General features: G+C 41.5%; 1 protein-coding gene across 5 annotated transcripts in view; it reads right to left on the bottom strand.

Annotated features, from left to right (window-relative positions):
- Positions 1 to 14303, bottom strand: part of ca10a (carbonic anhydrase Xa) — a 324255-nt gene that overhangs the window by 45811 nt on the left and 264141 nt on the right. The window lies entirely within an intron of this gene.

The following is a 14303-nucleotide window of genomic DNA, read 5'->3' as shown; positions in this document are numbered from 1 at the left end:
AGAGCTCAGTCAACATGTAATCACTATTGTATACAACGAATAATGAAAACACCTCTTTGTTGTGCTGCCTCTTCTCTTGTTGCCTTTGTCTGACTAACTTCAGTACAAGATGAGAGGAAGGAATAGAGGGAGAAAAAAAACATTGTTCCAAATTCTTGTCTTCATGATGCGTCTTAAAATAGTAGATCGGAGAAGATGACGCCCACACATACTCCTCATGGGTCCTGTCCTGGAGTTTATTTATCTGGTGGGTGGTGAGGAGAGGAGAGACCCCAGGGGATGAAGGGGAAAGCCGAAGCCCTGGCACTCATAGCATCCAGGCAGGCACATAGGACTCTCTTTATTTCTTTCTCTCTCCCCGCTCTCCCTCTCTCGCTCTCTCTCTCTGTGTGTGCCATCGCAGAAATGTGTGATCTAAGTCGTGTGAGGGTTCTGTGCAGTAGAAGCTCATAGGGTTGATACACAGAAAGAAAATAGGACTCCTCAAAAAGAGTTATTTGGGAAGGGTGATGTTCTATGTGGAATTATAATGACACAAAGAACCCTATCAGCCCGATTATGTGATAACTATGACTATGGGCATTGACAGTATTTGTGAAAGACTCATGTACTGTATGGCCTCGTGTCAATTGAGTTGACTAAATCAGTGGTTCTCAATTCTCTCCTCAGCGACCTCCAACTGTTCCAGAGCTAGAATAATAACGCCTAAGGAATTTTAACAATATAATATGACTAACCAGAAGAAGAAAAAACCTGCACGGTTCTACAAAAGGATCTACAAAGAACCTTTGAGATTAAGGACAGTTATTTATAGAACCATTCCCCATAAAGGTTCTATGAAGAACCATAAAAAGGGTTCTATATAGCCCCAAAAATGGTTGTAACCATATACAGCAAATTGGTCAGTGTTGACTAGTGTTGATTTTTCAGTGTAACATTTCTAGTGTTGATTCAGGAGCAAAATTTCCTCTATTAGAGTGAAATTAACACTCAGTGGTGTAAATTAACCCCAGTATTGACGTTAGTAACCAGAGTTATTGCTTTATACTGTAGAGAGTAAAACAGTCCCATCAAAACCACACCCATTATTTTCATATTTCCAGCATGCTATGCAGGTATATTCTGGGGGGGAATTATTTTTAATAATAGTATCTGTGTTCTTGCAATGACTTGATTGATTGATTCATCTTATGCTACACAAAGATAAATAACATACATTTTCTAAACAAATCCAATAAGTTAGTTAGATTTATTGCACCCAGTACTGAAAGGGTTGTTCTGGTTTAAGTAGTTTAGGTAGTCTCCTTTACCAGAGTTCCAAACCCTGGTAGTAAATCTGAACATAGATTGTGGGTGAATAAAAATTCAAACTTTTGGATGTTAACTCTGTCTGGATTCCAAAAGGAATTACACATCACTTTGCCAGCCAGCATGATGTGACTTGCAGGCCCATTTGGAAAATAGGACTTTCCTAACACCAATGTGTTAGGGTAAAACTAAGCGATCAACATAATGTAACATATTGTCATAAATTACCACTTTTAATGATAACATTCACCATGGAAAATATGCAAATTGGTCTTGAGAGCATATAGTATTAAAACAACACCCACATTCACTTACTGTAACAGTGTTTTTGCATAACACTAATAGGAGCTAACTCTAGATTAACACTAGTGTTGAATATAAATAACACTGTGTGTTAATTATCCCATAGTGTACAATTTCTGTAAGACTGGAAAGTGTATTGTACTGCAATTGTTTTACACTCTAAAGTGTTACATTAACACTTAAAATGTAACACTATAATCAAAGTACTTTTACACTCTGTAGAGTGGGACCATTTGTTATCTGAAGTTCATCTCATCTTTGTCCACTACAATATTAAAACGTTCCCCTTGTAGCAGGGGTCCAGACTAATAGTTTCACTTGGTGGCACTGGTGCCACTAAGATTTCCAGTTGGTGGCACCAGCCCATGATTTGGTGGCACCACTTTTTTTTCTCGGCATCACGCAACAGAAAAAATGTGTAGGCATAGCAACTTATAAAGCCATTCACAGTGCTTTAATAAAAAGTGTAATAGACTAGTAAGATGATATTGAAGAAATACATTGTTTCATAATCTTTTAATGTTGTGATTCAAAGTATTCTGATGTGCAAACGAATCCAGTGATTGTCATGCATTTTGGGTAGACAATTATGCTATTTTTGTTATATTTTACTGTTAAACTAGGTCTCCTGAATTGTTTCTTTTTCAATATAGATGAATTTGCCTGCATATACAGTATGTGCTCCTTAATTCACCACCTGAGTACGTGAAAATACAGTATCCACTCGTAGTAGCTATGTATTATTAAATGAACAGTACATGTCATTTTCCAAAATAACGTTGCATTTGTAGCCTACCACCAATGAGGCCTATGCACTCGCAATTGGCAATGCGCATTTCACACGCACCGTATCTCAAAGCCATATCAAATATCTTGTTTGTAAAATAGTTACAATTGTGCTTGAAAAATAAAAAGTATACCTACAGAAAGCTGAGAACATCCTCTCTCCATTTGTGACAACAGGATAGCTGTGTTTACCCAGCAATTTGAGTTTAAAATGTTATACAATCGGAGCACTTTTCTTTCTCCCGGAGCCTTTTTTCCCCCCAGGAAAGGAGAGAGAGAGTGGCTAGCTTAACACAGCAGCAGGCCCCAGCGAAACAGGTACAAGGGCAGGCAGGCAGACACTTTCATTACAGGAATCATCAGGATAAAGTACACTGAACCAAAATATAAATGCAAAATGCAACAATTTCAAAGATTTTACTGAGTTACAGTTCATATAAGGAAATCAGTCAATTGAAATACATTTCTTAGGCCCTAATGTATGGATTTCACATGACTGTGAATACAGATATGCATCTGTTGGTCACATATACCACAGATAAAAGGTAGGGGCGTGGATCAGAAAACCAGTCAGTATCTGGTGTGACCACCATTTGCCTCATGCAGCGTTACACATCTTCACATAGAGCTGATCAGGCTGTTGATTGTGGCCTGTGGAATGTTGTCCCACTCCTCTTCAATAGCTGTGCAAAGTTGCTGTATATTGGCGGGAACTGGAACACGTTGTTGATCCAGAGCATCCCAACGTGCTCAACGGGTGACATGTCTGGTGAGTATGCAAGCCAGGGAAGAACTTGGACATTTTCAGCTTCCATGAATTGTGTACAGATCCTTGTGACATGGGGCCTTGAATTATAATGCTTAAACATGAGGTGATGGTGGTGGATGAATGGCCCTAGAACGGGCCTCAGGATCTTGTCGTGGTATCTCTGTGCATTCAAATTGCCATCAATAAAATGCAATTGTGTTCATTGTCCGTAGCTTACGCCTGCCCATACCATGATCCCAACATCATGGAGCACTCTGTTCACATTGACATCAGGAAACCACTTGCCCACACGACACCATACATGCTGTCTGCCATGTGCCCGGTGCAGTTGAAACCGGGATTCATCCGTGAAGAGCACTCTTCTCCAGCATGCCAGTGGTCATCGAAGGTAAGCATTTGCCAACTGAAGTCGGTTACAACACCGAATTGCAGTCAGGTCAAGGCCCAGGTGAGGACGATGAGCACGGTGGTGAGCTTCCCTGAGACGGTTTCTGACATTTTGTGCAAAAAGTCTTCGGTTGTGTGAACCCACAGTTTGATCAGCTGTCCGGGTGGCTGGGCTCAGACAATCCAGCAGGTGAAGAAGCCAGATGTGGAGGTCCTGGGCCTGCATGGTTACATGTGCTCTACGGTTGTGAGGCCGGCTTATGGTAGAGAAATTAATATTAAATGATCTGGCAACAGCTTTGGTGGACATTCCTACAGTCAGCATGCCAATTGCACGCTCCCTCAAAACTTGAGACATCTGTGGCATTGTCTTGTGTGACAAAACAGCACATTTTAGAGTGGCCTTTTATTGTCCCCAGCACAAGGTGCACCTGTGTAATGATCATGATGTTTAATCAGCTTCTTGATATGCCACACCTGTCAGGTGGATGGATTATCTTGGCAAAGGAGAAATGCTAACTAACACGGATGTAAAAAACGAATTGTGCGCAAAATATGAGAGAAATAAGCTTTTTGTGCTTATGGAAAATGATTCGCGATATTTTATTTCAGCTCATGAAAGATGGAACCAACACTTTACATGTTGCGTTTATTACATTTTTGTTCAGTGTATTTTACTTTTTAACCAAATTATGGTTTTAACATCCTAAACAATAGGAAGTTTTGAGTGAGGTGAATGAATGTGTAGCCCCCACCAATACGGCCAATACATTTTTTTACTCGCACAGGGAAGTCAATGGGTTGCAAAATGCAACCAAATGGTCGCAGTCTGGAGGCTTTTCACTATAGGTGTGACGTTCGTCATAGAGAGGAGACCAAGGTGCAGCGTGGTAAGTGCTCATGATACATTTTATTATAACTCAGAACACTAAACAAAACAACAAACGAAGGAAGGAAGGAAGGAAGGAAGGAAGGAAGGAAGGAAGGAAACCGACCGTCACGTTCTGCAGGCTTTCACTGAGCTGTACAAAAACAAGATCCCACAACTGAACGAGGGAAAAAGGGCTGCCTAAGTATGATTCCTAATCAGAGACAACGATAGACAGCTGCCTCTGATTGGAAACCATACTCGGCCAAAACAAAGAAATACAAAAACTAGATTGCCCACCCCACATCAGACCCTGACCTAACCAAACTAGAGGAAATAAAACGTCTCTCTAAGGTCAGGGCGTGACAATAGGCATACTACTCTCTAACGTTTTACTCAATGAAAAAGGCCTCCATTTTCACAATCAACAGTAGCCTAGGCCCAGGCTCCTCTCTCTCTTCCAAGCAGCAGGGCAGCCGAGACAATTTGTCCGTCAACATTTTTATTTAACATCATGTTATTTATTTTATCGGCCAAAAGCCGTCAATAACCTGCTCACGGAACCCCTGACACACACACTTCCCTTTTTATTTCATTAGTAACACCCATGACCAGCAGACACAGGGTTTGTTTAGCTCAGGATTCCATATGTCTCCGGACACTTGGTCCCTCTGTTTCTAGACACACAGCATCGGGCTCGGCCTCTGATTAACAATTCCTTTTCAACACAGTCTCTGGTGTATGCAACACATTTAAGCCCTGTTTATACCTGGTGCTAGCAAGGGCCCTGAGTCCTGATCTTTTCCACATTCTGATTGTTCCCACATTTTCATAAATGTGTCTATACACATGGTGTTAAAATGTGTCTCTCATCTGCCCCTCCCAGTATGCAAATAATTTCTCATCTATTCTTTCAAAATAATATGTATTCATTTATTTTAAGACATATATTGATGGCATAAGTCAATGGTGCCACCTGTTAATGATTTTAGAGGATGGAATAATCATGATTCAAATGGTTTCACTGTCCAGATCTGTCTATATACAGGCAGCCCAATTCTGATGTTTTTTACACTAATTGGTCTTTTGACCAATCACATCAGATCTGAAAAAGAGCTGATGTGAAAAGATCTGATGTGATTAGTCAAAAGACCAATTAGTGGAAAAAATATCAGAATTGGGCTGCCTGTGTAAACGCAGCCTAAGATATCCAGACACAATGCGTGCCTGACTGCCTCCGGAGGTAGTAAGGAACATCTGATCACAATCAGATCACGATGCGTCTTTTAATTGTCTACACCTGTCTAAAAATGATGGCACAATCAGCATGTGGACAAGATCAGGATAAAGGAGGCATCTTATACCGCTTTCAAAACAACTGGGAACACGGAAACCTCCGACTTCCAACTTCAGTGCATTCAAGTCAATTGTGAACTTTAAAAAAAAACTAGCTCTGACTGGGAAAAATCATTTTGAACGGTCATCCAACTCGGAATGCCACGTCGGGAAGTCGGGCCTCTTTCTAAAGCTCTGACTTTCCGACCTAAAGATCGCTGACGTCATGATTTGATTATTTTCGGAGTTCCCAGTTGTCTTGAAAGCACCATTAGAACCAAGTATAAATGGAGCTTCTGTTACCTGGTATGTTATGTGACTCACCCAGCCAGGAACTGTGAGTAATGTTGAGCCAAATGCTATAGAACCCAGTGTGCAGGCTTTTGTTCCAGCCCAGCACTAACCCACCTCCTTTTATTCTGGTCTACTGCCCATCAAGGCTTTGATTAATAGTATCATGGTTGCCAGATCTAGTTCTGTTTTAGCCAATTACTTCATCGTTGCCATGGCATACTAAATAAAACAGTTGGGTACATACAGACTAGCATTTTAGTGCTGGGCAGGAACGAAACCCTGCACCACCCTGTAACTCTCCAGGGCAAGGTTTAGTGACAGACCAGTGGGACACACAGACAGATGTGTAGTAAGCTCTGAGCAGGATTTGGTCAATACATAACAGACAGTCACTAATGGCAAAGTTAATGTTCAATCGATATAAGCGAGAATCAATAGGGATTGAATGGAGTTGACAGTCAGTGCTAATGTGGACCAAAATGTCCTATTACTAAAGTATCCTCTACAATCTTAGAATTAGTGGTGGCTCTGGTAGGTGGCTCTGGTAGTGGAGTAATAACTTCAGGATGTCTGATAGCGTGGACGTGATGGCCCTTGTTATTGTCTGTCTGGTGTATGGAGATGGATAGTGTTTCTCTCATTGATAAGTGATAGCTAGCATTGACCGCAGGGTCAGCTGCTGTACCTAACCCTTGATCCTGGACTACATGGGTTTTGGTAATTAGCATGGCTAACATCATGTGACATGCTTAGAAGAAACCCGGAAGAACCTTTTGTGGTTCAAAAATGTACCCACGGTGAACCTTCAGTTCAAAAAGGTTCTATGAGGAACTCCTCTGAAAAGGGTCTTTGAGGAACCTTTATCATAATATATTGTAGAGGTGGCGCCCTATCAGAAGATTGGATCTTTATTTTTGGCCACCCGTTAGTGTAAATGTCATTCCAGTTAATCATGTTAAGTGTATACATTACAAATTCCAAATTTCCTTGAATATTTATGCAGATTAAATATGATAATAGTACCTTTGCTGATTGCTTATAGTGATGAAGTGGTACCTATTCCAATTGTGGGACTTGCATAGATGCTTAAGGAATTCATATACCTCTAGAAGATTCCCTCGACTAACCAAAGGTGCAAATATTAACCATTGACTAGCAATGGTTCCTTGAGGAACTCCAAGGGGTTCATTGAGGATCTCCAGGTTTCCTTGATTCACCACTAATTCTAAGATTGTAGAGGACACTTTAGTAATAGGACATTTTACATGAATAACTAAGATACATTGATAAATTGACCCTATTGAGAATTGATCAATTAGCTTTGATTCAATTAGCTTTCACTACCTGCCGAACCCCTCCCACCAACACTCACCATCCCCCAGTCCTTTCTTTTCCACATTGGCCACTGTCAGTCAGTTGAATGCACTTTGTAAAATAAAACATCAATGCCTTGTTTTGGGGAATGCACAGAGACTAAAGGCAACCTTTAAACCATCTGGTGAATTACTCTAAAATCAAATCCGAATAAAACTCACTCACTCCTGATAGCTAGGATGATGCTAAACCATGCTAGTCATGTTTGCCACATTAGGGTGAAGAGAAATCATTACACACTCAGGCAGAACAGACACGCACACAGTGATGGAGACAGGAAACAAGGAAACTGTTACCACACCCTTCATTTTGTTTCAATATATCCTGCAGAGGGGAAAGAGGGAGAGAGTGAAGGACCTGATGGGAGGGAGGGATTGAATGTCAAACAGGCCAATGGGAAAAGTGTGTTCGTGCTTTCACTACCCTGGCTGTCAGGGCCTTTGATTATTACTCTCTACAGCTACCTAACTAAGCCTTACACCAGTACAGACCCACCCCTCCACACCAGCCTATACAGTAGCCCAACTGGCCGGCAGATAGTGCTATTATTACTTTTACGTGGTTTGCCAGCTGCGTCCAACTGGGATGTATGCATCCGGCTATACACTTGTGTCGCCTGGCAACCGGCTCGTACATAAAACATCCTCTATTCAGGCTGCAAGGGTGTTGATTTCCTCCTTAACTAGTTTTAATGGCGAGCCGCTGAAGAAGAAAAAAAACGGGGAAAATATGCATATTGTCTTAAGAAGTCACAATTTTCCACCACCATGCTAGAGTGGCTAATGACACCTGATGTTCAGCCAATGGGGGAACACTAGTGTATAGCTAACTGCATACACTCCAGTTGGAAGCAGATGACAAAGGATGTCAAATGAATAATAGCACCATCTGCCAGCGGGTTGGGCTCCCTATACAGCTGCCTACACACTGCCTCTGTGTATTACCTTATGGTGGTTGTTTTGAACACCCTATTGTTCACGCCCCAGTGCCTCTGTGTGGGGACCTATAGATCTGTGCTCTAGAGACTTTTAGGCAGTGCAATGAGTATGGACACATTATTGGATGGATACGTTTTCACACCCTAAATATACACCACTATCTCAGTGGCTTTGTAGCCTCAGTAGCAGATTGCATTTGAGTACTGTGTGTGTGTGTATTTGTGTGTGTTTGTCTTGATGTGTGTGTACCACTCTCGAGGCACTCCTCTCTGCGGTGCTCGTCAGCTTCCTCTGCCAAGCACCAGCCAGCTGTTCCCACAACACACACACACACACACACACACACACACACACACACACACACACACACACACACACACACACACACACACACACACACACAGAGGTCCCCTCTATCCTGCCAGGTGTGTACAGCTGCTGCAGCTGAGAGGCCGGTCTCCAGGGAAACAGATGATATTTGAGGTAGAGGAGTAGAGGAGCGTCGAATTAACACATCCACCCCAGACGTCAACCACAATAAAAAATACACAAGGACTTCATTTCACTGGCCAGATAACAAAGGAAGAGGTAGGGCCACTCACAGCAAGCTCTCAGCAGGAGCTGTCCTTCCCCTCTTTGGACACAGCAGGGTTCTGACGAAGAGTGACGATGACGATGACTCAGCCAAGGAACTTCTCCATTGGAGAACAATACACTGCATGCAAAACTGCCTCAAACTCTCTCCTTTCCGCAAGCAAACAGCATAAACAGACTGAAAATAACATGGTTAAATGTGTTGAGATGTGTGTGTGATAAGATTACATTTTAGAATGTGTGTGATACTCTTATTCATCCACAAAAAGTATATTGTTTGATATCTGTGTGATCACACAGTCTTTACACAGGTGGTGGAAGACATTGAGAGTGTACCCTCCATTTATGTGAACAATGTATCAACTCCTGCCATAAGTCACAGAACAATGCAGGCGATGAATGGGGGCTGACCCAGCCCCAGGAAATATTCCCTCACCTGAGCCAATCACACCTCTCCTGAGGGAAGGCCTCACCCCTTCCTGTCCAGGACTATAAACTGAATGTATGAAGACCACTCCTTGTGTTTTGACCTCGACCAGCCATATGGTTGATGTCGTTTATGAACTACAGCACATTCCAATGACACCCCATGCGGGGACCTTGTGGAATTCTACTCTGGACTACTGAAATGCTTTGTTTTTGGATTCTACACCATGTAGAATTCCCTGAAGTCCGTTGGTACCAGACAGGATACCTAAGAGTTTTCCAGCTCAACCTCGCCTTCTTTTCCCTGATTTGATGTGAGAGTGTAATCTGTCACTTTATTATTATTGGCTATTTTTCTCCTATAGAAATACCTGTCTCTGTTAATTTTATGTTTTTAAAAAGTGTCTTTCTTTTGTCCTTTGAATCCCATGCTAGAAATAGGTTAGACAAACTTCCTTACCCCTTTCCACTTTAATCTCTTATTCTGATTCGTCTATACATTTGTTATTTCTAAACAAATCTTATTTGTTTTTGGAAAATATATACTGTCTCCAAGAATGCATTGCCTTGTCATTTTAAGAACATAATTGCCTTAAGAATTATAGGTTAACCGTAGTTATAATTGTCACTATTTTATAGTTTCTTGCTGACAGGATATACATAAGAGTATTCAGCTCGATCTCACCAATCTTTTCCCTGATTTCAATGTGAGTGTGTAACCTGTAGGTTATCTACAGTTCTCCTATAATCCCTGCCTTGTTTCCTTCTGAAATATCAATAAAAGCTGTTTGTTTGATTTTAGGCCATCCAATCTCAATTCCCTGTGTGTGACTGTGATTCTGTAGCCTTGTAAGGGAGTGCGTCACTGGTGGCAGGGAAGTCAGGCGCAGGAGAGCAGTTTTATTCATAAAACCACCGGTAACCAGAACCACAAACAAATGGGTACAAAACCCGTCGTACACCAGAGAAACCGTGCACATGCACTTACAATAAACAATTCCACACAAAGACATGGGGGGGAACAGAGGGTTAAATACACAACATGTAATGAGGGAAATTGAGACCAGGTGTGTGAGAAGACAAGACAAAACAAACGGAAAATTAAAAGTGGATCGATGATGGCTAGTAGACCGGCGACGCCGAGCGCCGCCCGAACAAGGAGAGGAACCAACTTCGTCGGAAGTCGTGACAAGCATATCACATTAGTACAAACTTTTGCCATCACAATCTCCATTATTCATTCATCCTGTAAATTCATTGCTTTACTCTGGTAATTTTAAAAACAGCTTAATCTTTGTCTCCAAGAATGCATTGCTTTGTCATTTTAAGAATGATGGCAGGTAGCCTAGTGGTTAGAGTGTTGGGCCAGTAACGAAAAGGTTGCTGTATTGAATCCCTGAGCTTAAAGGGAAAAATCTGTTGTTCTGCCCCTGAACAAAGCAGTTAACCCACTGTTCCCCAGTAGGCCGTCATTGTAAATAAGAATTTGTTCTTAAGTGACTTGGCTAGTTAATAAATAAAGGTTACATTTAAAAAATGTTTTTAAAGAACTGAATTGCCTTCAGAATTATTCACTGAACAAAAAAATAAACACAACATGCAACAATTACAATGATTTTACTGAGTTACAGTTTATGTAAGGAAATCAGTCAATTTAAATATATTCATTAGACCCTAATCTATGGATTTCACATGACTGGGATTACAGCTATGCATCTGTTGGTCAGAGATACCTTAAAAAAAAGTAGGGTCATGGATGACAAAACTAGTTTACTACAGTGTTCATGTTTAGTTATCGTTGACATACAGCACCAGTCTACATTGTAGAATAATAATGAAGACATCAAAACTATGAAATAACACATATGGAATCATGTAGTAACCAAAAAAGTGTTAAACAAATCACAATATGTTTTAGATTTTAAATCTTCAAAATAGCCACCCTTTGCATTGATGACAGCTTTGCACACTCTTGGCACGCAGTGTTTGGTTTTTACCAGACATAATGGGACCCATCCCGTCCAAACAGGTGACTCAAGTTTGCCGAAAAGCACCTGGATGATCATCAAGAAGATAAGTCAAAAGTTGTACTTTTTGGACGACATGGGTCCCATAATGCCTGGCAAAAACCAAACACTGCATTCCACATGAAGAACCATATACCAACGGTCAAGCATGGTGGTGGTAGAGTGATGGTTTGAGGATGCTTTGCTGCCTCAAGATCTGAAGGACTTGACTTAATAGAAGGAACCATGAATTCTGCTCTGTATCAGATAGTTCTACAGGAGAATGTCAGGACCGTAGCTCATCGTAGCTGATGTGAGCAAGACCTTTAAACAGGTCAACATTTACAAGGCCAGATGGATTACCAAGACGTGTACTCCGAGCATGCACTGACCAACTGGAAAGTGTCTTAACTGACATGTTCAACCTGCCCCTGGCTGAGTCTGTAATACTGACAAGTCTGAAGCAGACCACCATAGTTCCTGTGCCCAAGAACATTAAGGTAACCTGCCTAAATGACTACCAACCCGTAGCACTCACGTCTGAAGCCATGATGTCCTTTGAAAGGCTGGTAATGGCTCACATTAACACCATCATCCCAGAAACCCTAGACCCACTCCAATTTGCATACCAACCCAACAGATCCACATATCATGCAATCTCCATTGTACTCAACACTGCCCTTTCCCAAACAGACAAAAGGAACACCTACGCGAGAATGCTGTTCATTGACTACAGCTCAGCAGTCTACACCATAGTGCCCTCAAAGCTCATCACTAAGCTAAGGACCCTGGGACTAAACACCTCCCTCTGCAACAGGATCCTGAACTTCCTTACGGGCTGCCCCCAGGTGGTAAGGGTAGGAAACAACACATCTGCCACGCTGATCCTCAACACAGGGTCCCCTCAGGGGTGCATGCTTAGTCCCCTCCTGTACTCTCTGTTAAACAATGACTGCGCGGCCAAGCACGACTCCAACACCATCATTAAGTTTTCCAACGACACAACGGTGGTAGGCCTGATCACCGACAATGATGTGAGCCTATAGGGAAGAGGTCAGAGACCTGGAAGTGTGGTGCCAGGACAACAATCTCTCCCTCAAAGTTATCAAGACAAAGGAGATGATTGTTGACTACAGCAAAAGGAGGGCCGAGCACACCTTCATTCTCGTTGAGGGGGCTGTTGTGGAGCAGGTTGAGAGCTTCAAGTTCCTTGGTGTCCACATCACCAACAAACTATCATGGTCCAAACACACCAAGAAAGTTGTGAGGAGGGAACGACAACATCTATTTCCCCTCAGGAGACTAAAAAGATCTGGCATTGGTCCTCAGATCCTCAAAAAGTTATACAACTGCACCAGTGAGAGCATCCTTACTGGTTGCATCACCGCCTGGTATGGCAACTGCTCGGCCTCCGACTGCACGGCGCTACAGAGGGTAGTGCGTACAGCCCAGTACATCACCAAGCTTCCTGTCATCCAGGACCTCTATACCAGTTGGTGTCAGAGGAAGGCCCTAAAAATTTTCAAAGACTCCAGCCAACCTAGTCATAGACTGCTACCGCACAGCAAGCGGTACCGGAGCGCCAAGTCTATGTCCAAGCTTCTTAACAGCTTCTACCCCTGAGCCATAAGACTGCTGAACAGCTAATCAAATGGCTACCCGAACTATTTTCATTGACCCCCCTCCCCCTTTTTTACGCTGCTATCGCTGTTTATTATATATTATCTATGCATAGTCACTTTACCCCTACCTACATGTACATATTACCTCAGCTAACCTGTACCCCCGCACATTGACTCTGTACCGGTTCCCCCTGTATATAGTCTCGCTATTGTTATTTTATTTTTGCTCTTTTATTTTTTACTTTTGTTTATGTAGTAAATGTTTTTAACTCTTATTTTTCTTAAAACTGCATTGTTGGTTAAGGGCTTGTAAGTAAGCATTTCACTGTAAAATCTACACCTGTTGTATTCACTACATGTGGCAAATAAAATCAGATTTGATTACATTTTTTAAATGTTTTAACAATTTTCATTATTTTATTTCACTTAGTCCTGCATGTTGGAGGTCGAAGACTAAGATTTTCACTGTAGCCTGCAATCACACATGCAACCATGTACGTGTGACTATTAAACACAGACTGTAGTGTTTTTGCGGACATTACTGTGGTATTTACTAGTTTTTTTTGTTGATAATACTGATAATAGTATTTACTATAGTATTCTACAGTATACTACAACATTCTAAAGTAAGTACTACACATGCTCAAGGGTTACTACAGTGTGTAGTATAGTATTCTACAGTATCCAATTTACTTCATAATTCTATAGTAAGTATTATAGTATTCTATAGTAAACTGTAGTATGTTTTCATGTGGGTAGTCCTCACAATAACAACAAATAGTATCCCACACCAGCCTCTAAAATCCTCGAAAGTAATCACTCAGTCCAAGGGATTTCTGCTAGAGAGAGAACATTTCTTTCTTTCTTTCTTTCTTTCTTTCTTTCTTTCTTTCTTTCTTTCTTTCTTTCTTTCTTTCTTTCTTTCTTTCTTTCTTTCTTTCTTTCTTTCTTTCTTTCTTTCTTTCTTTCTTTCTTTCTTTCTCTCTTTGTTTTGGTCATTCTGTTGGGCTGTTCTTCATTGTGGAGGATTAGTCCCTGAGTGTCGGATTACAGAATGGGCAGTAAAGATAATTTAAAGACTTCAGAGAGAGAGATGGGAGGGGAGAGAGAGAACGAGGGAGAACGAGAGAGAAAGAGAGACCTCCAGAGATATTTCAATACCAGGCCAAATTCATACAATTATATCACTGACCCCTGCTTCAAGCTTCAACCAAAACAACAACACATCCATATCATATACTCTGGGACCTGAAGAAAGAGAGAATACTCATTTTTGAGTCTCTCTCTCTTCTT

This window comes from Salmo salar, chromosome ssa28, assembly GCF_905237065.1.
Source record: "Salmo salar chromosome ssa28, Ssal_v3.1, whole genome shotgun sequence".
Taxonomy (NCBI): domain Eukaryota; kingdom Metazoa; phylum Chordata; class Actinopteri; order Salmoniformes; family Salmonidae; genus Salmo; species Salmo salar.
Note: the sequence above shows the minus strand (reverse complement) of the source record. Positions and strands in the feature narration are given on the sequence as shown.